Genomic DNA, 26,460 nt, shown 5'->3' on the forward strand with positions numbered 1-26,460 from the left:
AGTTGATTCCCCCAGTTTGTTAAAGATTGCACTGGGGGCAAAAAAACTAAAAGAGTGGCTATTTTGAATGAAGGATTTTACAAGATCAATGATAGAATATCAAAAACGATCCAAGTACGGTTTATAACCGCAAAATAACTATAAAACAACCTATCAAAAATAAGGGTAAAACAGTTACTGATGCAGACAGTAGTGATGTTACATATGACACTGAAGCTTCGATGTGCGTATCGCGAAAGCGAAGCAATTTCTATTGAAGCCCCGTATCGGGGTGTGTATTGGTTTCCCAGAGGTCACGTCACGTGATCGATGACAAACGAAGCCTCATTTTCTGTCCAATCACGTGCGCGTCTCGCTTTGGGTGTCAGAAGGCTCGAAGGTCCTTGTCAGTCTGGTTGATGGGTTGTGAGGAGAGTGCTGTAACTTTATTTTGTTGTTGTTGTTGTTGTGTCTTTTTTTTTTTGTAAGATCGTTGCACTTTTGGTGTTTTTTAGGTAATTTGGTGTTGGTATTTGGGTGTTTGGTGACGGGTTTGTATTTACAGCAATGGCAACAGCCAAAAAAAGTAAGACTTCCCCTAACTGGGAATATTTGGAGCTTATAGCTTCCAATGTATGAATGCATTTGTAAGCTGCGCATCCCAAATAAGGGGAGTGGCAACGCTATTAGCGTCCACAGTGTTTTACTCATGATGTGCCGGGGAAGAGAAACACCTGTGTTGCATTAGCAATCAGGGATCAAAGTTATAAAGGTATGATGTATTTGTTGTTGGGGTGGGGGGGTTTCTAGCGGCTGCTGAGTTCCTTGCCGAGGCTACCGTGCCGGGACGTGGGTTGGAGATAGACGCGTGTGAATAGCGACTGGGAGGGATATTTTGCTGGGGTTTTCCCCTCTTAAGTTTGGCGGCCGCCGTTGTTTTCCTTGAATACGGGAACCCACGTCCGGTAGCGGGTAAGAAAGCCAGCAGTACACTTTCATTTGACTGTTGTTGATGTGTGTGTTGGTATTGTGTTGTTCGCCGGGGAGGCCCTAATTTATGTGTGCAACTATTGGTCCCCCGGCGCCATTTGTGTGTAAAGTGAGCGTGTGTGTGAGTAAGGGGGTAGGAGAGCAGGTTGTTATCTCCCATATGCTTTTTATACTGTATATTGACGACGGCTATGTATTTAGCGTGAGTGGTATTGTGGGTATGTCCTGATATTCGGTGTGTATTTATTGGTGTGGTATTTAAGTGATTTATATGGCTTTGAGGTTTGCTGTGCAATGAAATTATGCATGCTAGGTGATCACATGAATTGATTTAATGCATGCATGTAACAACCTTTGAGACCCCGTGCTGAATATATTGTCCTGTTTGTTGATGCTTTATTCTTCGTTAAGTTTATTGATTAATGTTATTCATTACAAATACATGATTAGAATTGCACCTGACTTACTTTGCATTAACCTGTTGTCCCCCCCCCCTGGGTTTTAATACAATGATTGTCTAAAAATAAAATTGTTGTATTTATATCTAATGAATTGTGTACTTGAGTTTTCCTTGGTTATTGAGCCACAGAAAATCATTGGTCCAGTAGAGAACCTGTAAATCACCCTTATTACGAGTTGGGGTGGTTACAACTTGGCGTAGTTTTGGCAGTCTGGACTGTGGGCAATAACCAGGAAAATGTCAACTGCACAACCATCAGTGCAGTTACCTTCTACATCAAGTGAGGGGCAGCAGAGAGTAGATGGTTCACCGGATATGGCTCAGAATCAAGCAACAAATGCAAATATGTTTATGTTTCCAATGATGATGGGGACACCTTGGTGTCAAAAATTTAATGGAGATCAAATGGCACAGGGGAACAATTTTCAGGATTGGTATAATATGCAGATATCAACGTTCAATATATACCCTTTTTCTGAGGTGCAAAAGGTCTCTGCTGTAATAAGTAATCTTGATGGGGAAGCAAAGAGGGAAGTGTTAGCCTTGCCAATAGCACAGCGTACGACAGGTGATCAGATATTGTCATTTTTGAAAAGCATTTATGGAGATATTGTCCCCCTTGCAACCCTTCGTGCCCAATTTTTTACTCGTAAACAGAGGACAGATGAGAATGTTAGGCAGTTTGCCTTGGCCCTTCAAGAATTGAGTAATCGGTTGGAGAATAGGGGCGATGGCACCATTAGGGGTAATGTTTTACGTGACCAATTTATTTTGGGACTCTGTGATGCAGGATTGCGTAGGGAACTTCGGGGTATGGTCAGGGCAGCTCCTGATAGTTCTTTTGTAGAAGTTAAACAAGAAGCAATTCTGCGAGCAGAGGAATTTGGGGAGGTAAGGCAAGCAGTAGCTGCAACAGTGCAGTTAAAACCAGCCCCTGATACAACAAAATTGGTGGAGGAGATTAAACAGGAGGTCTTTTTGCAGTTAAAAGGAGAAATAAAGGAAATGGTTGCTGGAATGATTAAGGAAGTTCGTGAAGGAGTACAGCACTTATTGCCAAGTAGTGATGATGCAAGATCTAGGTATGAGTTAAGGAGGGGTCGGAGAAGCTCAGATCAATTTGATCATCAGGGAAGACCTATCTGCCGACGTTGTAAACAAGTTGGGCATATCGAAAGACGTTGTAGGGTTGTAGAGGGAGCACAGGGGCCTTTAAACTTTTAGAACCCACTGTACAGGCCCAATCAGTGGGTACATTTGGTAGTGGCCAATCAGAAAAGAAAGATCATTTAATAGGACAATGTCCATCTGTGGAAGTGGTGATACAGGGGGTTAAAACGCCTTGCTTGATTGATACGGGTTCACAAGTGACTACATTGACCGAAAGTTATTTTAAAAAATATTTTGAGACTAGAGGACCAACAATGTATCCACCAATTCAAAAGTTCAATTTGGTAGCTGCTAATGGGTTAACAATTCCGTACATTGGATATATTGAGGTAGATTTGAATATATGTGGGAAAGTGATACCAAAAAGGGGAGTGTTGATTGTTAAAGACTCAAATGGATCATTGTACCCAGGACTAATTGGCATGAATGTGATTAAGGAGTGTAGAGATTTCCTGATGACACAGACTGGGGTTAGTTGTGTAGGGGCAGAAGGCGAAATGCAGGTTAAGGTGTGGCATCAGATGTTTTCGGTGTGTGAAGATCTGTTCAAGTTTGCTGATGAGTCAGGACAGATAAGTTCAATTTACTGGCCGCAGGGAAGACGGAAGACAATACCAGCTCAGTCAGAGGTAGTGATAGAGGCATGTGCACGTTTACGACCTGATAGGAAGGATTATGTGGGTTTAGTGGAACCTTGTCAAGATGTATTGCCGGGGCAGTTATTGGTAGCTAGATCACTGAGCACGGTTTCAAAGGGTAGAGTTATGGTTAGAATTCTAAATCTTTCTACAGCCCCAGTGACTCTTTTTCAGCGCTGTCGAATAGGGCAGATTTTTGACGTTGAGTTGTGTCCAAGTCGGCAAGGAGATGTAGAGTTAAGACAGTTGGATGATGAGACCGTGGAGGTGGGGGTGAGGCAGAATAGAGTGCAGGATCCCAGATAGCAATGAGTCGGCGGACCACCGTCGGTTCTCCGGCGGCAGTAGAAGCGTCAGAATGGCGACATCGCAAACACGTTGGACGGCGCACCGCCGGCGGCAGCCGCTTTTTAAAAGCGGCAGCCGCCTTCCTACCGCCTTCGTTAAGCGGCCGGCCCGCGGGCCAACCGCCGTTCCGCCGCGCTTTATATTGAAGGCCGTCCTTCCGCGGCCCGCCGGAGGCAAACGCTATTTTCGAGCGCTCTGCCGCCGCTTATTCTGGCTAGATATATATATATATATTTTATTTATAGCATGCAGTTTATCAAGAATAATGATTGCTCAAACCAGACAAATTTACAATTGGCATTTTTATTCCACGTTTCAAAGTACAGTAACTGTCATTTAAACAAGATGTTTCAGATCACTGAAACATAACAGAAAAATAAATAAATCAATATACTAACATGCAGGTTTCCAATTCAATTTTGGATTCAAAAGGCTGCAATTACAACACTTACAATAAGTTTTCATATAAAAAGGACAGCTCTAGGGTAACAAATTACCAGTAAACATTATGACAAGTAAAGAGGATATTTGATACCAAATAATGTGCAAGATACCAAATAAATAAAAGTATAACTACATTTACAAGCCATTTCTAACAATATGATAAGTGGTAGTAATTTATAGTAAAGCTCTGGAGTAGAATAGGCCATTATAACGGCAATGCTGACCTGTGGCACAAGGATTTACAAGCTTTATTTGAAAAAGAAAAAAAGAAAGTAATTTCCACAGTGAGTGAGTGTAGTCTGACACTTCTGACTTCTTTAGGGGTCTTGATTCTACTGACTGCAAGATAAAGAAAGGATTCCAGTTGTCAGTGATTCTGGGGTGTCAGTAGTCAGTCTAGTTTTAAGTGGTCGGCTGTGGGTCCCTCTCAGCTGTGCGGCGCCTTTTTCTGCCTTCACGGTCAGATGCTCCTTTCAGGTAACGTGTAACGTTAACCTGGACCGCCTCATCAGTGCATCCTGGGTTGCCGGGTCCTTCCGGATGGCTAATATAGAAAATACAGATCTGTCATTTAATTTGAATTGCATGAGGACAATAGGACATACACATCTACTTAAATCAAAAAAAAATATCCAACTTACTTTGAACAATGGTCTTCAGGAACATGTCTCTAAAACATGTTTTGTCCCCTACACCAAGCTGAAAATCCAAAAAAGTGTTACAAATTACATTTCTCTGAAGCTTCTCATAAATAAATAAAAAATGTGAAAGGCTAAGGATTCAGACTGTAATATATGCAGTATACAATCTTAAATTTTACTTTATATCTTGGTCTACTACATGTACAGGTAGCCCCAGTGGGAATTAAACCGACAACCACAGGTGCTGTTTGCAAGTTGTACCTAATTGCTCAGTGCAAGCAAACGTCTTCAACATTGTTTGTTGAACTTGCTTCACCTGCTCTTGAAGTAAGATTTTACAATTCGTATTTTTATATGTAATATTGTAGTGTTTATTATAAATGATTTATCTGTGCACTGTTACGACCCTGTGTTCTGCTTGCTCGCCTGCTGGTGGCGGTGTTGCTCTGAGAGAGCGTGGGAGATCGCACACACCTGCTTCCTCCGATCATCTTTGATTATGAAGAGGATAAAACCTTGGATTGAACATCTCATCTTCACTTCGTCCAGGGGGACTGACAGCCTCTGGCGAAGTCATTCGAACCTTTTGATTTACAGCCCATACCAACCTTCTTTTACTCCCCAACCGGATTATGATTTTGACCCTTTTGATTTGAAACCCTAGACTTTGTTATATTCAGTTTATTGTGATTTTTGAGGACGAATAAAATCTTGCAAGTCATTTTCGGTGTACTTGTTTACTTTATGTACGGCCGAAACGAGCTGGCCGTAACATAAATTGGAGTCTCGTCCGCGATCCTATTGTGGTAGGAAACGTTGGTAAGTATGGGTTGTATGTGTGTATGTTTTTGTGAATGGTTACCTTTATAAATGAGAACTCTGGTGAGTTAGAGTGTTTCCAGCTGGATTGTGAATACAATCCTTCCGTCGGAGCACTGTTTGTTGTTTTGTTTTGTTATTTTGCCTTTCTTGTTTTTGGAGGTTATCCTGGGTGGAGATTAACTCTCTGTAGGGGGTACGCTTCCGGACTTTCAGTTTGACTGATAGTTGCGGAGTTCAGCGTTTAATGTCGCCTCGAGCCCGGTACATCTCTGAAGACCAGGTAGGATTTAGTTATTGTTTTTCTGAGTTAGGAGCTGGAGTTCTCTTATATTATAAGTGGTAAATCCATTCTACAAAAAAAAAAAAAAGGGAAAATCGTTGAGATTGCGTGTATAGTGCAGTTTATTTTACGCTTACACTGTGTTTTGACTTGTGGGAAGTCTTTGAAAATTTTGTGAATGAGGTTGCGTATACGGTGACGTAGTTCCTTTTTGAAGCTGTGGCTGGGAATTGTATTTTGAGTAAACAGCGTCTCACGTGTGTTAGCTAGTAGGTTCGATTGTGTTATTGTGTATAAAACATACGAACGAAATGTCTTCGGTGGTCGAGGATTTCTTTGCGTGTCCATCAGAAGCTTTGCTTGAGAGTTGTACAAAGGAGCAGTTGGTGCAAATCGCCGAACGCTTCAGTGTCGATTTTACTTCTCAAGAGAAGAGGCTGAGGGAGACTATGGTGACTACTTTGAAGCGGTCACTTGTTGATAGAGGAGTTATAGAGGTAAGCACAGAGCTAATCACTCCGAGTGAATCGTTTGTGTCTACTCCTGCTGAGGTTTATAGTGAAAGTGAGACGAAATTTCCTGAATTGTCTTTGCAAGAGAAGCAATTGTGTTTAGATGCCGCGAAAATTCGTGCTGAACGAGATGATCGCGCTATGAAAGAGCGAGCGGTAGAAAGAGAATTTGAAGAGAGGAAATTAAATCATCAGTTAGCTATGCGAAGAATGGAGCTTGATTTAGAAGAGAGAACGCTTCAGTTAGAGAAGGAACGTGACGAGAGAGCATTTGAGATAAAAAAGTTGGAGTTAGAATTAGCAGCAAAGACGGCTGAAGCTTCACAAGCGAATGTGCCTCCTGTTCCACAACAGCATGCGAATGCAGGTGAACCTGTGTTTGATGTTCACAGAAATATGAGATTAGTGCCGCCATTTTCTGAAAAGGAAGTGGATAAATATTTCTATCACTTTGAACGTGTTGCTTTATCCATGAAATGGCCGAAAAGCTTTTGGACTTTATTATTACAGTGTGTGTTCACAGGTAAAGCTCAGGAAGTTTATTCTGCACTCTCACTGGAACAGAGTGGTGAGTATGATGTTGTGAAGTCTGCTGTGTTACATGCATATGAACTCGTGCCTGAGGCATATCGTCAGAAATTTAGGACTTTGAGTAAAGCTGATGAATGTACTCATGTTGAGTTTGCAAGAGAAAAAGAGAACTTATTTGATCGTTGGTGCACTTCAATGAAGGTTACAACTAGAGAGCAGTTAAGAGAATTAGTGCTCTTAGAGGAGTTTAAACATTGTGTTCCTCATGCTGTAGCTACGCATCTCACTGAACACAAGGTGAATACACTTTCAGAAGCTGCTATCATGGCTGATGAATTCGTATTAACCCATTGTGAGTCATTCAGTTCAGTCGGTCTTAAAACCAACAATATGAGTAAGTCTAAGTTTTGCTTTCAACCTAAGACAAAGTCTCCTGTGATGAGTAGGAATAGTAAGACAACAGCTGCTGAACATTCTAGTAAACCTGTAGTCTCACGAGACATGGTTTGCTTTTATTGTAAAAAGCCTGGTCATAAAATATCTGACTGTCAGATACTCAAGAGGAAAGAGAGATTGTCGAAACCTGTTGCTTTGGTTTCTACCTCACCATTTACTATTGACACTCGTGATGAGAAAGATCGTCATTTGTCCAGTTCTGGTGATAAATCTGTTGATCAGTGTACAATTTCTTCTGTTGATTATACACCTTTTATCACAGAAGGAAATGTGTCATTGCCTGGTTCAAATGAAACGGTGCCAATACGTCTTCTTCGAGATACAGGGGCTGCGCAGTCGTTTCTGTTAGAGGGAATTTTACCCTTGACTTCTGAAACCGCTACTGGAACTCATGTGTTAGTGCGAGGTTTTGAGATGGGGTTTGTTGAAGTGCCTTTGCATCGAATCCATCTTTCCTCTGCCATTGTATCTGGTGATGTAGTAGTTGGTGTTCGTTCTGCACTTCCAGTCCCTGGGATTACATTTATTCTGGGAAATGATTTAGCTGGTGGGAATGTTTGGGGTTGGAGTGAAGGGGCAGCTCCACCCATAATAGCATCTACACCTAGGAAATCTGATGTTGGAAATTATAGAGAATTTCCTGATTTGTTTCCAGCTTGTGCAGTTACTCGATCAATGGCTAAACCATTATCTGAAAATCAAGTTGAAGTTCCACTGCATGATACCTTCTTCTATACTGTTCATACAGGTGATTCAGGATCGGATGTATCCAAGAGTCCTGAGCAAGGAGACCTGAAGTCCTGTTCTTCGTTGTCTTCTGACCAGAAAGAATCGACAGTGTTGCGACATGAATCTAACGATACATTAGAGGTTCTGTCCACTCTTGAGAAAACCAATGTTGATCTCTCTGATGTTGATTGTTCTCTGACTTCTTTGTTCCAGATTTCTCGAGAGGATTTGATTAGAGCTCAACAGAGCGACGACAGTCTTAAAACCTTATTCTCTGAAGTAGGGTCTAAGAAGTGTTCTGATCCTCAGTCTTCTTCGTACTTTCTTGATGATGGTCTGCTTTGTCGGAAAGTGGTGTTGCATGAAGATGTTTCTCCTGAACCTAAAATTCAGATTGTGGTTCCTTTTACGATGAGGGAATCCGTGTTGCATTTAGCTCATCAAGGACTTGCTGGTCATACCGGAGTTCGTAAAACGTACGATCGAGTCTTACGACAGTTCTATTGGCCGAAGGTGAAACGAGATGTGGCAAAACATATTCGATCTTGTCATACATGCCAGATCACCGGTAAGCCAAATCAAAAGTTACCTGTTGCTCCGTTGCAACCTATTTCCGTCGGTTCCACTCCTTTTGAGTATTTGGTAGTTGACTGTGTTGGTCCTTTGCCTCGGTCCAAGACTGGTCACCAATACCTTTTAACCATTATGTGTCAGACTACTCGTTATCCGGCTGCTTATCCGTTAAGGTCCATTACTACTAAATCTGTCTTGAAGGCTCTCACTAATTTCATGTCGACCTTTGGAATACCTAAAGTCATTCAATCTGATCAGGGTTCGAACTTTATGTCAAAACAGTTCTCAAAAGCCCTGCGTCAACTTCGAGTGAAACACAATATTTCTAGTGCTTATCATCCACAGAGTCAAGGAGTCCTTGAAAGGTTTCATCAAACCCTGAAGTCCCTTTTGAGGTCATATTGTGTGGAACTCGATGCGGATTGGGAAGAAGGTCTGCCATGGATGTTGTTAGCGATCCGTGAGGTAATCCAAGAAAGTCTTGGGTTTAGCCCAAATGAATTAGTGTTCGGACATGTAGTGCGAGGACCTACAACTGTGTTAGCTGAGGAGTGGCGAATGTCTAAACCTTCTGGAAATATTTCAGATTATGTGAGTGGATTCCGGCGTAGATTATATGAGGCACGAGCTCTTGCTAAAAAGAAATTGAGTAAGTCTCAAATAAAAATGCAACAACGCTTTGACAAGAAAGCTAAATTAAGAGAATTTCAGGTGGGTGAACAAGTATTGGCTTTATTGTCTCTACCTGCAAATCCATTTCAGGCTAAATTTACAGGCCCTTACAAGATAGTTAAACGTCTTTCTGATGATGGCTGTCTGTTGGGTGCTCCTGATCGGAGGAAGAAGGTACAGGTGTGTCGCAGTGGCCTGTTGAGGTTGTACATAGTTCCTGTTCGTCCCGTTGCTGTTGATGTGGTGAACTCTTGTGATTCTTTTCCGGAGTTGTCGTCTTCCTTTCGTAGCCCGAGTGGGGGTTCTTTGGAGAGTGCTGATGAGGATGAGAGTTTTCTTTCTCGAGAAAAGGTCGACGGGCGACTTGGGAACTCTGGGATTCTTCTTGATCTGTCCTCTCGTCTTTCTTGTCTGGCGGAGAGGGAGAGGAGTGATGTCACTGAGTTGGTGATGTCATTTCCCTCTCTTTTCCGTGATGTTCCTGGTCGTACATCTATCATAGAACATGATATCGACGTAGGAGCCTCATGTCCTGTTAAACAGAACGCATATCGAGTCAATCCTTTTAAAAGAGATTTGCTGAAACAAGAGGTGAACTATCTACTTGCTCATGATCTGGCTGAATGTAGTTTCAGTTCATGGAGTTCCCCTTGTGTTCTGGTAAATAAATCTGATGGCTCATATCGATTCTGCACAGATTATCGAAAACTAAATTCTGTTACTAAGCCGGATTGCTTCCCTTTGCCTCGAGTTGATGACTGCGTCGATCATGTTGGCTCTGCTCGATATGTTAGTAAGTTCGATCTCCTAAAGGGATATTGGCAGGTGCCGCTGACTTGTCGAGCGAAGGAATTATCCGCCTTCGTCACACCTGATGCTTTCCTGCAGTATACGGTTATGCCTTTCGGAGTGCGAAATGCACCCGCGACGTTCCAGCGTCTCGTAAATCGTATACTGTATGGAATGTCAGGATGTGAGGCATATCTTGACGACGTGGTGTTGTATAATTCCTCCTGGTCTGAACATCTTAACCAGATTAAGGAATTGTTTTCTCGTTTAGCAAAGGCTAATCTGACCATAAACCTCGCTAAATCGGAATTCGCGAAGGCAACCGTTACCTACTTAGGTAAAGTCGTGGGAAACGGTTGTGTAAAGCCTGTCGAGACCAAGGTTGAAGCCATTTGTGATTTTCCCGTACCCACCACTCGTCGTGAATTGCGACGGTTTCTCGGTATGGTGGGATATTACCGGGGCTTCTGTGAAAATTTCGCCAGTGTGGTCTCCCCTCTTACCGATTTATTGAGTCCAAAGTTGACTTTTCAGTGGTCTGAGCTCTGTCAACAAGCTTTTGATAATTGTAAAGCGTTGTTGGCGTGTGCCCCTGTTTTAACAGCCCCGGATTTTGAGAAATCTTTTAGCCTTGCAATCGATGCAAGTGCTTGTGGTGCGGGTGCTGTCCTCTTACAGGAGGATTCGAACAAGGTTCTACATCCTGTAAGTTACTTTTCAAAAAAGTTTAATCGACATCAACAGGTATACTCTACCATTGAGAAGGAAGCTCTCGCCCTAGTGTTGGCCGTGCAACATTTTGAGGTATACCTAGGGTCCATCGCTGCACCGATTATCATCTATACGGATCATAATCCGTTGGTTTTCTTGAATCAAATGAGAAATCGAAATCAGCGACTTATGCGATGGAGTCTCATTTTACAACCTTTCCACCTTGAGATTCAACACATTCGAGGAAAAGATAATGTCATAGCTGACACCCTTTCCAGAGCATAACCTAACCTCTGCGTTGTCCATTTTCTTTTCTCTGCATCTCTAGGGCCCAGAGGTGCTGGAAAATGAAGAGAAGACGACGTCCAGAATGTCATTGCGCTTGTTTTGGGTTGTGCTTAATTGTTTTTTTTCTTGTTTTTTTAGATTCGTGGCCGAATCTTTTTCTTTTGGAGGGAGGTGTTACGACCCTGTGTTCTGCTTGCTCGCCTGCTGGTGGCGGTGTTGCTCTGAGAGAGCGTGGGAGATCGCACACACCTGCTTCCTCCGATCATCTTTGATTATGAAGAGGATAAAACCTTGGATTGAACATCTCATCTTCACTTCGTCCAGGGGGACTGACAGCCTCTGGCGAAGTCATTCGAACCTTTTGATTTACAGCCCATACCAACCTTCTTTTACTCCCCAACCGGATTATGATTTTGACCCTTTTGATTTGAAACCCTAGACTTTGTTATATTCAGTTTATTGTGATTTTTGAGGACGAATAAAATCTTGCAAGTCATTTTCGGTGTACTTGTTTACTTTATGTACGGCCGAAACGAGCTGGCCGTAACAGCACTTCATTATTCTTTTAAAATTCATGTAGCCTTATAATCTTTAATCAAATACGTTACCCTTCCCTCCCCCCTCGAAACGACTTCTCTTCTCTTCCGGTCATGTGCTATGGCGCGAGGGCGTGGCAACTCCCCTCAAACCGTGCTATGAGAAGAGATGGAGAAGAGGAGCGCTAGAGTAAAACCCTGCCCTCCGTTCAATATACCGTTTCATTTTTAAATACGTCACAACACTGGAGAAAAGTCGTTTGTAACTTCCGGTTCATGCCGACTTCAAATAGAAGCAATAGTTTCCAAGACAAAAAAACTTCACAAATAACATCACTTACTTGTACTCAAACTCTTGGCTCTGTGAAGTGGAGTCTGGATTACTGGGGAGAAACCTGGTTGCGAGAAAGAGGAAACAGAAATTTGAAAATCTAACAAATGGTATAGTTTAGTGGCAGGATCACAAATCCAGCATAACAGCAATAGATTTTACATACCAGTTCAGCATTTTCCTGGTTTTCTGGAATCGATGCATCTTTCTAGAGTTTTTTTTCTTGAGACTTCCAAGATTCTAGAGTAGGGAATAATGAATGAAAGAGTCAGTTATCCACAATAAACAGAAAATAAATTACACAGATGAAATACAGGAAAATCAAATACACAAGTCAGACCCATTTACCTGCTCCCTTCATGAACTTAAAATGATGTTTCTCCCAGGTGCTGTGTGGAGGTGTGCAGAGGATGGCTAAATTGTTGCCTTCGTCTTTTTGCTGAGGTTAAATGGGGGCCAATGGCACATGCTCTCGCTGAGCCACTCTTGCGGAACCACTGCAAATGGCAGATCCTCCTCGTTGATAAACTGAACAATGTGAACCATCTAAAATAGAAGAACATTTTGCATAAATTATACTTTGATTAATTTCCAGGCAAAATCAATAACATTAAAATGCTCACCCCTTCAAAAAACGAGTCATTTTCACAAGTGGATCAACAGAAAACCATGTTCAGACAAACACAATCATATACATACACACATATATACATATACACACATATATACATATATATATATATATATATACACACACACATACATCGTTATTTTTGTAAGAAAACACCAAAAGTTAAACTTTCTAGATGTAAAGCTTTCTTTCTAGATGTAAAGCTTTGGCGATCTACTGTAGCTAGATACATTTCAACATGTCGAACATGCTTGAATTCAGTGAGTAAAAAAGGCGAAGCAGCATGTGTTAGCTAACACTGTAAGTTAATCTAGACTAGCAGCATGGTTGTCGAATCAAACAAAACATCATTATGTTTAGTTAGAAAACAACACAAGTTATACTGATCAGTCTTTCTTGTTGTAAAGATTTTGCTAACGTTACCATTCCCACGTGGGCGGGAGAATTGTCCTTCAGGATTTGGTTACGTAAGTTAGTTAATTATTCGACTGACCAATACTATCTTAAACCACATACTGTAGTACTCACACTTGCATAAACATACGTAAATATAGTTAAAAGAAGAAAAGAAAAAACTAACGCCAGGAAGAAACTAAGTAACGTTAGCCTAACTAACGTTAGCTATGTCAGAAACATGACGAAAACTTTGTAAACAAGGCTAACTTACTAGCTTGACTAGTAAGGCAAGAACATATTTGAAAAAGCTGAACTAAAAATGTAAAAAATGAACATAATATTGCGTTACACAAAAAGGAAAAATGTACTTACTTTAAAGATCGTAGTCAATGACTAGATAGGATATCCTCTCCAAATACTGAAATCGTGTGACGAGTGGCCACTGTTGTGTTGGTAAATCTGGTTCCGTTTTTTAGGTACTGCCCCTCTCGGCCGGTGGAGGTACTTCTCTGTTTGTGCTTTAATACTTTCTTAAACATTTGTACAGATTGCAAAACTCGCAATTGCAAATTAATCCCTTTCCTGTAAAAGGTAAAAAATAAAAATAAAAAAATCGAGCTTGTAAAAAAATGAAAGACATAAACGAAATTTCCTGGGGTGACAGAGAGACAAAATATTTCTAAATATTTCACTTTATCTTTCAGGTCAAAACAGGGATTTTCATGTTTATTATAAATATTACCATGGTTGCAAATTAATAAAAAAAATCTAAAGCATACCCAAGCTTTTGGCCAAGTTGCAGATGTCTTTCACTGTTCACTGATTTTAGGCATTGGTGAAAAGTCTAACTTCATCCATTTATTCTGCTAAATTGTTCATACCATGAATGAAATATTTATTTTAAAACCTAATCAGAATCAGAAAGATATTTATTGCCAAGTAAGTTTTACAAAAGGAATTCTTTTTGGACTATTTGTGCATCTCAATTGTGCATAAATCAAAGAAATGTAAAGAATTGTCACCTTAAGTGAATAAAATAATTCTATATATTTTACATAGGCCTATCACTGAATCGCTTCAGAGTTTCAACGTAATTTAAATGTATTTTCCTAAACCTTATCATGGAATCAGACTGAGTCAAATCTGTTATAAACCCTAATGACTTTGGAGCAACAACAATAACAAAATTTGATATAATTCACATAATAATTATAATCGCTTTAAATGTGAAAGTTAAAATGCTGTCAGTTCCACTCATGCCAATGACATGGCTGGTCGATTTCAATGCGGCTTGCCGCCAGCCGGCCGCGGTTCATTTAGACGGCGGCAACCGCCAGAGAGAATGAAGTCGGCGGCCCGGCGGCTGTTCGCCGGCGGCATCTCGCAAGAAATGGGAGTGACGTATTCGGCGGCAAACGTTTCATCTCCGCCAGCGGGGCGCACCTATAGCCGACAGTTTGGGGCCGGCGGCAAAAAGAAGCCGTGCCGATATTTTTTGCTATCTGGGATGTAGAACAAGAACAGGTGTTTCGGCCGGTGACTGTCCCATTAGACCCATTACAATTTAGCACTGAACAACAAGAGATGATTGCCAAATTGTTATCCAAGCATCAGAAGGTCTTCTCAGAACATGAGGAGGATTATGGGTACACTGATAGGGTGTTGCATGTGATACCAACAGGCGATTCAGCTCCAATTAGAGAACGGTATAATAGGATTCCACCAAAATTATATCAAGAAGTGAGGGGACTTTTGAGTAATATGCTTGAAAATGGTATTATTAGGGAGAGCTATAGCCCCTGGGCAGCGCCTGTAGTGCTTGTCAGAAAGAAGGACGGCACCCTTCGTTTCTGTGTAGACTACAGGAGGTTGAATGGTGTTACCCATAAAGATTCGTACCCCCTCCCCAGAATTGAAGAATCATTGGCTTCATTGAAGCAATCTAGAGTTTTTTCAACATTGGATCTAGCACATGGGTACTGGCAGGTGGGGGTGCATCCAGCTGATAAGGAGAAGACTGCCTTTGTGACCCCTATGGGGTTATATGAATTTAATCGGATGCCGATGGGGCTATGCAATGCTCCGGGAACATTTCAGAGGCTGGTTGAAAGTTGCCTGGGTGACCAAAATTTCGAAACATTGTTGCTCTATTTGGATGATATAATTGTCTTCTCCCCTTCTTTTGAGGCCCACATTGCCCATCTGGACTTGGTTTTCAGCCGCCTGGAGAACTTTGGCCTGAAAGTTAAACCTACAAAGTGCTTTCTCTTCCAGCATGAAGTGCATTATTTAGGCCATGTGATTGCAGAAGGAGGGGTGTCACCAGACCCAGAGAAGTTGCGAGCAGTGGAGGCCTGGGCAACTCCTCAGAATATCACCCAGCTGCGCGCTTTCCTGGGCTTGGCAGGGTATTATAGACGTTTTATAAAGAACTTTGCCCACATCGCAGCACCCCTGAACTCTATGATGTGGGGGACATCAAAACGACGCATCCGACCGGCTAAAGGTAAACAAGACTGCTGGGCATGGGGAGAGGAACAGGACATGGCATTTAAGAAATTAAAGGAGTCTCTCCTACAAGCACCCATACTGGCTTATGCAGACTTTCAAGTGCCATTTTTGTTGTATACTGATGCCAGTCAGACAGGCTTGGGGGCAGTACTGGCACAGATACAAGATGGAAGGGAGAGAGTGATCTCCTATGCAAGCAGAAGCCTCCGTCCAACAGAAAGAAATGATAAAAACTACAGTTCATTCAAATTGGAACTGTTGGCGTTGAAATGGGCTATAGTAGAAAAGTTTCGGGAATATCTTGCGGTGTCTCCCTTTACTGTTTTCACAGATAACAATCCACTGGCTCATTTGAATACGGCAAATCTGGGTGCAGTGGAGCAACGATGGGCGGCCCAGCTCGCAGGATTCCAGTTTGAGGTGCGGTATAGACCGGGGCGGACAAATGGTAATGCTGATGCCCTCTCCAGGTGGCCTGTGAATGAGACTTCTGTCAGGACTACAGAGGACGGGATAGCCCCAGGTGGTGAGGGTGGATATGTAGCATCTGAAGTGGTCCGTGCCTGTGTCCAGGCTTTTGTTCCAGTGGTTGATGTCGTACTGGAGGAGGGTCAGAAGATGGAGGCAGGGGCACAAACAAATAAAGACAGAGTTGGCCCCAGTTTGCGGGCTGAGTGGGTAAGGGCACAGCGGAATTGTCCCGTGGTGTCACGACTGTGGGTCTATATGGACAGAGGAAGAGGGCCAGTTCCAAGAGAGCGAGCAGCTGAAGACCGGCCCACTCAAGTGCTGCTGCGACAGTGGGCCCGCCTCTGTGTGGATCAGGGGCTGCTGTGCAGGGAGGTATGTGATCCAAAGACATTCGATAAATGCAAACAAGTGGTTGTACCTCAGTGTCTGCAGAATCAAGTCCTGGGATGGGTGCATGACCGCGCAGGACACCTGGGAATGGAAAAGACCCTGGGCTTGGCCCGTCGACGTTTTTTCTGGCCAGGGCTGGCGCGAGGAGTGGAGAAGTGGTGTCTCCAATGTGCTCGTTGCAATCTGCATAAGACCCCAGCCAATAAAGTGGGGGGCTGTCTTACAGGTCTGCCAGTACCCACACAGAAGGAGGGAGAGACTGCCCTTAATATGGACATTGATGAAGTGACATTACAGACTGCACAGGGGGAAAATCCCCCTTGTTCACCTGCTTCTCAGGGCGAATGTTCAAGACGGTCAACCCGGGCCACGAAGGGCCTGTTGCCTCAACGTTATAGAATGTGAAGTATTCGAGTGGGAATGTGCGGACACATTTAGAGTAGGGGGGGTGGATGTAAGCTGCGCATCCCAAATAAGGGGAGTGGCAACGCTATTAGCGTCCACAGTGTTTTACTCATGATGTGCCGGGGAAGAGAAACACCTGTGTTGCATTAGCAATCAGGGATCAAAGTTATAAAGGTATGATGTATTTGTTGTTGGGGTGGGGGGGTTTCTAGCGGCTGCTGAGTTCCTTGCCGAGGCTACCGTGCCGGGACGTGGGTTGGAGATAGACGCGTGTGAATAGCGACTGGGAGGGATATTTTGCTGGGGTTTTCCCCTCTTAAGTTTGGCGGCCGCCGTTGTTTTCCTTGAATACGGGAACCCACGTCCGGTAGCGGGTAAGAAAGCCAGCAGTACACTTTCATTTGACTGTTGTTGATGTGTGTGTTGGTATTGTGTTGTTCGCCGGGGAGGCCCTAATTTATGTGTGCAACTATTGGTCCCCCGGCGCCATTTGTGTGTAAAGTGAGCGTGTGTGTGAGTAAGGGGGTAGGAGAGCAGGTTGTTATCTCCCATATGCTTTTTATACTGTATATTGACGACGGCTATGTATTTAGCGTGAGTGGTATTGTGGGTATGTCCTGATATTCGGTGTGTATTTATTGGTGTGGTATTTAAGTGATTTATATGGCTTTGAGGTTTGCTGTGCAATGAAATTATGCATGCTAGGTGATCACATGAATTGATTTAATGCATGCATGTAACAACCTTTGAGACCCCGTGCTGAATATATTGTCCTGTTTGTTGATGCTTTATTCTTCGTTAAGTTTATTGATTAATGTTATTCATTACAAATACATGATTAGAATTGCACCTGACTTACTTTGCATTAACCTGTTGTCCCCCCCCTGGGTTTTAATACAATGATTGTCTAAAAATAAAATTGTTGTATTTATATCTAATGAATTGTGTACTTGAGTTTTCCTTGGTTATTGAGCCACAGAAAATCATTGGTCCAGTAGAGAACCTGTAAATCACCCTTATTACGAGTTGGGGTGGTTACACATTTCTAAAAAAGAAATAAAGAAATAAATATTTATTTATTTATTTAGTATTATTTTATTTTTTATCATTGTATTGTATAATTGTTGACCGTTGATGTGTCTTATATTCAGTCAATGTACATGTACAGTCACTCCCAACAAAAAAAAATGTATCCTCACACAGGTGGAAACCTTTGGCTTCTGTTGGAAACTGCTGTAGACCAGCGCAAACAAAGCTCAAATGCCACTTCTGATGCGATCGTAGAAGTGGATAAATACCTTACAGAGACAAACATACAAAGAGCTGAAGATCCACTTGAATACTGGAGAATGCAGAAACATGTCTACCCCCATCTATATACATTGGCATTACAGAATAATTAAAATCTTTATCACCTTTCTGTCATTCCTACAGTTACATATTAAGCACTATCACTGCCAAGTGTCAGATGAACAGATGATCCTATCACACAATGTCCTTATTCACTATATGTGTGTGTGTGTGTGTGTGTGGAGAGAGAGAGTAGGCCTACATTAGATCTTATTAAATCATATGCTCATTTTATATTTTATTGTCACACACTTTAATGGGTAAAATAATGTATTTATTAATGGACAAATCAAACACAAACGTGTAAGGCTTTTTATTTCTACACATAACATTGAAATTATGGAGTGTGTTGTGGTTGCTTCATCTGACAGAGCTTTTAACCCTCTGGGGTTCTTCGGACCAAATGGACCCGAAGAATTTAAATAAAAAAATGTGTAAAATCATAGCTTCATCGGAATGGTCCGAAATTTGGTGACTTTGTTGGTACTTGGTATATGAACACCCAAAAAAATTGGGGACAGGATTTGAATACTCTAAGTGGTTGTAAAAAAAATGGTCACACTCAAGTGGGTCGCACACCGGACGAGAAGCGCAGCGCCGCGTCGCGCCACGTCTAGGACAACTCCAGGTATCGCACACCGGACGCGCACATTCTAATCGCGCGAGCACAATTTTGAATCAACTCCTGGTAGAAGAGCTGCACGATGTGTGTTTTATCTTGATTTATTATTTATTTTTTTATGTTCATTGAATAATAGCTGATGTTTGAACGTTAATCAAGTAAAAGTGTCTATCACGTTGAGTCTGTTATTTTGTTGTAACGTTATCCGTTGTCTAGGCAACTATGTCACATAATCATACCTGTCAACACTCCCGTTTTTCCCGGGTTTCTCCCGTTTTTTAGCCCTATCTCCCGGACCCCTCCCGGTTTGTTATTTCTCCCGGGAAACTCCCGTAATTTGCATTGCCCAAACTCCTTTATGAATAATCGGACCAATATGTTTGTCTAATGTTGACCAGTTGCCAGATTGTATTAAATGCATTATATTCACACAATCCACACTACAGACCATTTACAATTTCAACCCGTTTGTCACCTCAACCTGGCAACCTATAACCCAGTTGCGCAGTCGCGGAAAGTTTAACCCGAAAGCGAGCCGATAGACATGATGGCAGGTGAAGGTGGTGTCGCCGCAATGAAACTGAAGTAGGCTACAGTTTGTAACGCGTTGCTTCAGGAAGATTAGGGATAGCTCACAACTGAAGTTATTGCATGCAGAGGCCAGACAGACACACGGAGGCGATTGGCATCTCACAACTCGCACTTTATTCCCAAATCGAACTCGTGTAGCCTAACTGTCTGTCACACGTTCTACCGTCCACATCGTTACTTAATAAACAAAATAAGATAAAAATTAGCATCAAACAAAAATTACCCGCATACATGGGGTGTTCGCAACTTCGCATAGACAGCAAAAGGGGTGTTCGAGGCACATACAATACTGCCTCGAACACCCCCCCCCGCCGGAGAAATCTCCCGGATTTTGAAAACCAAATGTTGACAGGTATGCACATAATACAAAAGTATTTATTTAGCTAGCGTTTAGCTAACCCGAGTGAAAACAGCACAGGGTGAAGCCATATACATTAACGACGATTTGAGACAAATAAATGCAAATTTAATATAAAACTATGCAAATGGCGCTCTGTGGCGCGGCAGGGTTTTGAACAAGGTCCTGAGCCGTAGCTGGGCGCCGCGGACAGACGCCGAATGGCGCCGCCGGTGTGTGTACACTCATAGAGAATAATGTGTTCGAATTTTAAAGACCTGGCGCTGCGCTTCTCGTCCGGTGTGCAACCCCCTTCAGGGTCTTCGGGTCCAAATGGACCCGCCTTAGGAAATGAATGGGAAATTGACAAAAATGTGACAATACAGAGTTGTTTTGTGCGTACAATCTACAAATCAGCCACGATCCAGAAAAAAAGCACACAACAGTGAAGGGGTGAATCTATAAAACATCAAAAGTGCAAAACAGACACATCCACACACACACACACACACACACACACACACACACACACACACACACACACACACACACACACACACACACACACACACACACACACACACACACACACACACACACACACACACACACACACACACACACACACACACACACACACACACACACACACACACACACTTTTATACACAAACACACTAATAAATTCAGATTACATAAATATGTTTTGAATTTTTAAAAATCACAGCTTCATCGGAATGTTACGAAACTAGGTGACTTTTATGGTATTAGGTATGTGAACAAACAAAAAATATTGAGGTCATGATCCAAGCATGCTAAGTGGTCGTCACACTTCTGCTCTTTGGTCAAAAATGACCCCCATAGGAAATGAATGGGAAATTGTCAGAGTTTTTTTTTTTTTGCATACAATCTACAAATCAGCCAGGATGCAGAAAAAAGGACTCAACAGTGAAGGGGTGAATCTCTAAAACATCAAGAGTGCAAAACAGACACACACACATACACACACACTGTATTATATATTTATAATAATCTGTATTATAAAGTAAAACTGGCACTTCAAATTACCATTTAAACCAAACAAACAAACAAACAAACAAAAAACAAGACAAAAATAGTCTTTGAGAATCTGTTATTATATTTTAAAATCAACAACCTGAAAAAAATTGTCAAAGATGTGCAAAACTCACAAGAATTCTGAACCCTTTCTACAGAGAGCTGTAAATCCACTAGTGGTAAAAATGTGCTATTGCGTGATAAAAATGCTCAGTGTGTCCAGCAGATGGCATCCATCTCATTTCAAAAATTGTTTTCATGAGGCCTAGGCTTGACTCTAAAATGAAATACAGCTTTAAAAAAACAAAAAACAAAAAAAACATATTTATAAAAAAAATATATTATATTCAAAAATATATTATATTCAATGGGAAAAAATGGGTCATAATTATTGCATAAATATTAATTATAAATCATAAAATTTTCTCAAAACACCAAAAAATAAAAGATTTTTTTTAATAAAAAACAAGTAAAAAAATATATATATGATTTTCTTTTAATAAATATGAATCAAACCCTTCCGGACCATTTGGTCCCGAAGACCCTGAGTGTGACCCTGAAATGAAGGACCCCAGAGGGTTAACACAGAATTCTGGCTGCTTTATTTTAAATAAGCACCAGATGGCGCTGTTCTCGACACTCCGAAGCTTTGAATCTTTTCCCGGAACAGTCAGGGGAAAGCCTCATTGATTCACGAGGCTTCATTTCCCCATCCCTAGCAGACAGGCGTCTGTCAGGTTGTAGCAGGATACTGAAGACGAGGACACGGGCACTGCAGTATAGTTGCTTTAATTACAAACTAAACTTTAACAGAAACAAATGAAAACTCCAGGAACTCAGATCACACAACCATACAAAGACGACAATCAACAAACACTGAGGGAAAACACAGGGCTTAAATGAACAGTGACTAATAGGATAATAATTAACAGAACACAGGTGAAGGGGATTTTCTAATTAAACAGACCGGGAAACACTAACAGGACTAAACCAAAAACACAAAGACAGGGGTGAACAAGATCATAAACCTGAACTAATAACAGGACTAAACCAAAATCACAAAGACAGGGGGAAACCAGATCACAAAACAGAACTTAAACACATGGAAACGTGACAGCGTCTCATTCCCTTTGTCATATGTGAGGTGAAATATATTAGGGATTTCTAGGGAAATTTAAACCATGGAAATCCCCAAACACAAAGAATTTATACATACGTAGAAGAATTTATACATGCGTCAGGTTTCTCGTTAAAAAAAGACTTCCGCATAGGAAACACCTGTGCATCCTCGCTCATAACTCCTCATTCCTCGCGGTGCAATTACAGAATTGAGATATCCGTCAAGATGGATGAATTCGACCGGTTTCCGGGTCACATGCTGGAGGATGGAGGAGTGAGGAAACGAGGAAGCATCAATTTGAGTATCGAGACTCACCCTGACTGAAGGAAGTGTGCGCTAATGATGACGTCATCGCCGTGAGACGAAATCAAAGGCAGATTATAAAAAACGTGCAAAACATCAATAAAACTAAAAATACGGGTATTTCATGGATTTTATATGTAACAAATAATACATTCATACATATTTTTATATATATAATACTTTGTGAAGCAAAAACAAAAAAGTAAAGGTAAAAATGAACAAACATCTTTTTATTGACTAACAAGATAGCATAGCATATCCAGATAATAAAAGTGTAAAAAGCCAAACCTACGTGACAGTATATCTTGCATCTATGTTTTCTAAATACTTGACAAGTGGAAGAACTAGTTAATTTAAAAACAACAATGAAGAACAAGTTAAAAATCTTTTTGAACAAGAACAGTTTGAACCTGTAAAAACCTTCTACTTTCATTAATAAAAGTGTAATAATAAATATAATAATATAATAATAGTTTAATTTATATCATGAAGAAAAATGATATGCAAGAATAAAACTAATAGATATTGTCCATCTTTGAGTTGATCTGAATTCTCAGTAGAAACTGCTGGTCTTTAAGATGAACTTTATTCAAGTTGACAAATTTAGATGATGTTTCTTTTGTTCCGTCGCTTGCTGTTGCTGGTTAGGACAGATTTATATTGAAGATATTTTATTACTTAACAGTATTATTGTGTCTCACGTTTGATGAGGATGCAGCTTCACACTTGAAAGTGCTGGATCTGAAGATGATCTACTTACTGTGATTGTATTTTATATGACTGCGTAGAGCAGATAATTGAGTGAAACTCTTCGCACATGGAGTGCAGTGATACGGTTTCTCTCCAGTGTGGATCCTCTCGTGCAGGGCCGGCGCTAGCCATTTGGGTGCCCTAAGCACAAATGCTTGGTGGTGCCCCCCCACCCCACTCACCCCCTCACCCCATCACCCCACTCACCCCCTCACCCACCCCAGGAATAACAACCATTCAGAATTTCTTAGTCTGATGAAGCACAATATAATAATTCTGTACATAATTTGTAGGGCTGGGAAAAGATTAATCGCGATTAATAGCATCCAAAATAAAAGTTTGTGTCTACATGAATGATATATGTGTGTGTACTGTGTATAATTATTTTGTATATACACTACCGTTCAAAAGTTTGGGGTCGGTACGATTTTAAATACTTTTAAAAGAATTCTCTTCTGCTAACCATGGCTGCGCTTATTTGATTAAAAATACAACAAAAATCAGTTATAGTATTAAATATTATTCCAGTGTAAATCAGCTGTTTTCTGTGTGAATATATAGTAAAGTGTAATTTATTCCTGTGATCAAAGCTGAATTTTCAGCATCACCAGTGTCAGTGTCTTCAGTGTCAAATGATCCTTCATAAATCAGTATAATATGAGGATTTGATGCTCAAGAAACATTTATTATTATTATCAAATGTTGAAACAGTTGTTGGTCTGTCAGTTGTACAGTTTTTTTTTTATTATTTTTTTAGGATTCTTTGATGAATAGGAAGTTCAAAAGACTTTTGTAACATTATAAATGTCTTTACTGTCACTTTCAATCAAATTAACTATTCCTTGATAAATAAAAGTATTGATTTCTTTCCTCCAAAAAATAAAAATAAAATTCTCACTGACCCCAAACTTTTGAACGGTAGTGTATATAAATACACATTTGCATGTATGTATTTAAGAAATATTTGTTATTTATATATAAAATATTTAAATTTATATATAATATAAATTATATATACAGTATATACATGCAAATATTTCTTAAATATATACGTGCATATGTGTGTGTATTTATATATACAAAATAATTATACACAGTACACACACATATATCATGTAGACACAAACTTTTATTTTGGATGCGATTAATCTTTTCCCAGCCCTAATAATTTGACAACTCTGTGAATATGAAAATAAACAAACACTGAGATTGTGTTTTTTTTTTTTTTTCTAATTGCAGTTTCACCGACAGATGTCGCCCTTGGGCCTTGGCCTATGAACCAGAGGTTCATAGGCCAAGAGGGCACCAGAGGGAGACGAAAAATGAGATTCACCTTTTTCTCGACTATTTTGGTCTAGGCCTATATTACTTTTGTATTGCTTTTGTATATTAACATGCTTTAGACATATTTTATTTGTTATTTATACTAGTAGCCTATTGTGATGATTTTTCACGACCCAGATTTTTTGGTGCCCCCCCAAGCACTTGGTGCCCTACGCGCAGCGCGTGATGTGCGTGTGCGGAGCTCCGGCCCTGTTTGATGGAGTAATTCTGTTCCAAAAATACTCCTTCCGGGTTGTCACAAGTTTCGGAAAGTTTTTTTCGAATACGGGCGTGTGTGACGTCAGAGTGGCCGGAATTTCCTTATACGGGTCTTAAGGGCACTTCTCCCGGAAGGGCGCGCGCGCATCTGTAGCCTAGTGCGTGCGAGAGTACGCCTATGCCCATCAGAGCGCTGGGCTCGGCTGCGCTGCAATTAAAAAAATGGCACCAAAAAAGTGTGTTTTTGGTTGCCAGGGCAAGACAACACTGCACAAATTTCCAAAGAACCCAGCGTTAAGGGACCTGTGGATGGATTTTGTTTTTCCAGAGCAGCAACGGAGTTGTGCAAGTGTTTTTGTTTGTTCCCTTTATTTCGATGGTAATAGTTTTATAAACAAGGCCCAGTTCAACGCCGGATTTGCAGATCGCCTAATACTTAAAGATGGAGCAGTCCCAACGATAAAGGTTCACGGTCGTGCGTTGGAACCGCAGGCGGTGAGTAAAACTGCTTCAAATGTCTGTGAGTTGTTAACTATCGGCGTGTAAGCACAGCAAGTAAACAACATGATCACATACAGTTAATGTATGTATATCTATGGAGCATGCGATGTATGGTGTGTGTGTGTGTGTGTGTGTGTGTTTAAATACATTTGTTTAGCTGGCCACTGTAGGTGTCAGTTTGTTTATTGTAAAAATAAATCATGTCCTCATAAACCACGAGTCTGTCTGTTTACAACACACAATTGTTATAAAACTCGCGCATGACATGGTGTTCTAAAAACACTGCGCTCAAGTTCAAATCATTTCTATTTTTTTTAAAAACGCTCGAGACCTTATGGTTTCACCCATTTCACTGCCCATCTCGTTCTGTATGAACGAGCCCTTAGTATTGTTTAGATCCTTGTTCTGCATGGGATTACTATCTGATTGTTAGCCATGGTTTATTTTCGGATGTCACTCACAGCTTCCAGACGCTCTCAACGCAAAAGCTTCGCGCGCTCGTGTCGTGATTATTTAGCTCCGCCCACACGGCAAGCCTCCACCCGCTCGGGTTTTTCCGGAAAGACTCGGTACAGCCTATCTTTCTTTTATAAATATAATAAAACTAAAGACTTTTTGGAGATATGAAGGATGCAATACTACTCTATAGGTACTCAAGATTAACATGAGATTGAGTGAAACTGAGTGTTTCACCCCCCCTTTAAGAAAGATTGGACTCTTTGACTGATGATTCCCACACTTTATTCGAATGTCCGTCATCACAGATAAAGGCACCGTCGGACACCATGGGCCTTTCTCAATCTGTGTTCTTGTCTGTACTTGTGTCCTTGTGTTCTTGTGAAACGTCATCTTTTGTGGCCCAAGTACTGTCCCAATACACAAGTTTGCATTTTGGCAAGAACAGTTAAAAATCCCGGATGTGTTCTTGACACGCCCATTTTACCGAGGATGCATCGGCTGGTAACTTGTGTGAACTTGACGGCAGAAATATCCCAGCATTCAATTCGGCATTCGAGGAAGGAGAGGCAGGTCAATACAGTATTTCGTTTTTCTACAATTACGTACACTATTTCATCACTAAATTCACTTCTGAGAACATTTGATGCGAGAAATCAACTGTGTAGATTTCAAATATTGGCATTTTACGAAAATGTATGGCTAATCGAAAATGTGCTCAAACGTTTTCGGAAGTGAGAATCTCCATAAGCGCCTGCGGGTGTAACGTTAGCTATCGAGCCAACCGGCCAGTTTGCTCACAGACTCGTTTTTCCCCACAGTCAAGAGACCATTGCAGCCTGGCTGTTATCGTCAACAATTCTCGTTATGTTTGGGTACTGCAGACGGTGTCTGTGCGGGGGTATTATTGCGCAATATACCAGCAAGAACACATCGTCTCAAACTGTCAGCAGCGTTCTGTGTGCTCGTCACCTTGTGAGTTCATTCTTCCAAGAACAACTAGCAAGAGCGTTCTCCCCAAGAACACAAGTCCGTTCTTTGCATTCTTGGTTTTGAGAAACACCCCATGTTCGTTGAGAATCAACGTAAAAGCTTGTACAAAAAGAAAACAAAATACCGAAAATAAAT

General features: G+C 41.2%; 1 long non-coding RNA gene across 1 annotated transcript; it reads right to left on the reverse strand.

Annotated features, from left to right (window-relative positions):
- Positions 1–11,909: 11,909 nt before the first annotated feature.
- On the reverse strand, positions 11,910–12,428 carry LOC130073573 (uncharacterized). The gene is made up of 3 exons (XR_008804374.1): positions 12,249–12,428; positions 12,067–12,140; positions 11,910–11,964 (listed from the first exon to the last, which is right to left on the reverse strand). It is a non-coding gene; the product is annotated as an uncharacterized LOC130073573 (long non-coding RNA).
- Between the last annotated feature and the right edge of the window lie 14,032 nt (positions 12,429–26,460).

This window comes from Rhinichthys klamathensis, unplaced genomic scaffold (assembly GCF_029890125.1).
Source record: "Rhinichthys klamathensis goyatoka isolate OS25496 unplaced genomic scaffold, OSU_Roscu_1.1 h1tg000552l_1, whole genome shotgun sequence".
Classification (NCBI taxonomy): domain Eukaryota; kingdom Metazoa; phylum Chordata; class Actinopteri; order Cypriniformes; family Leuciscidae; genus Rhinichthys; species Rhinichthys klamathensis.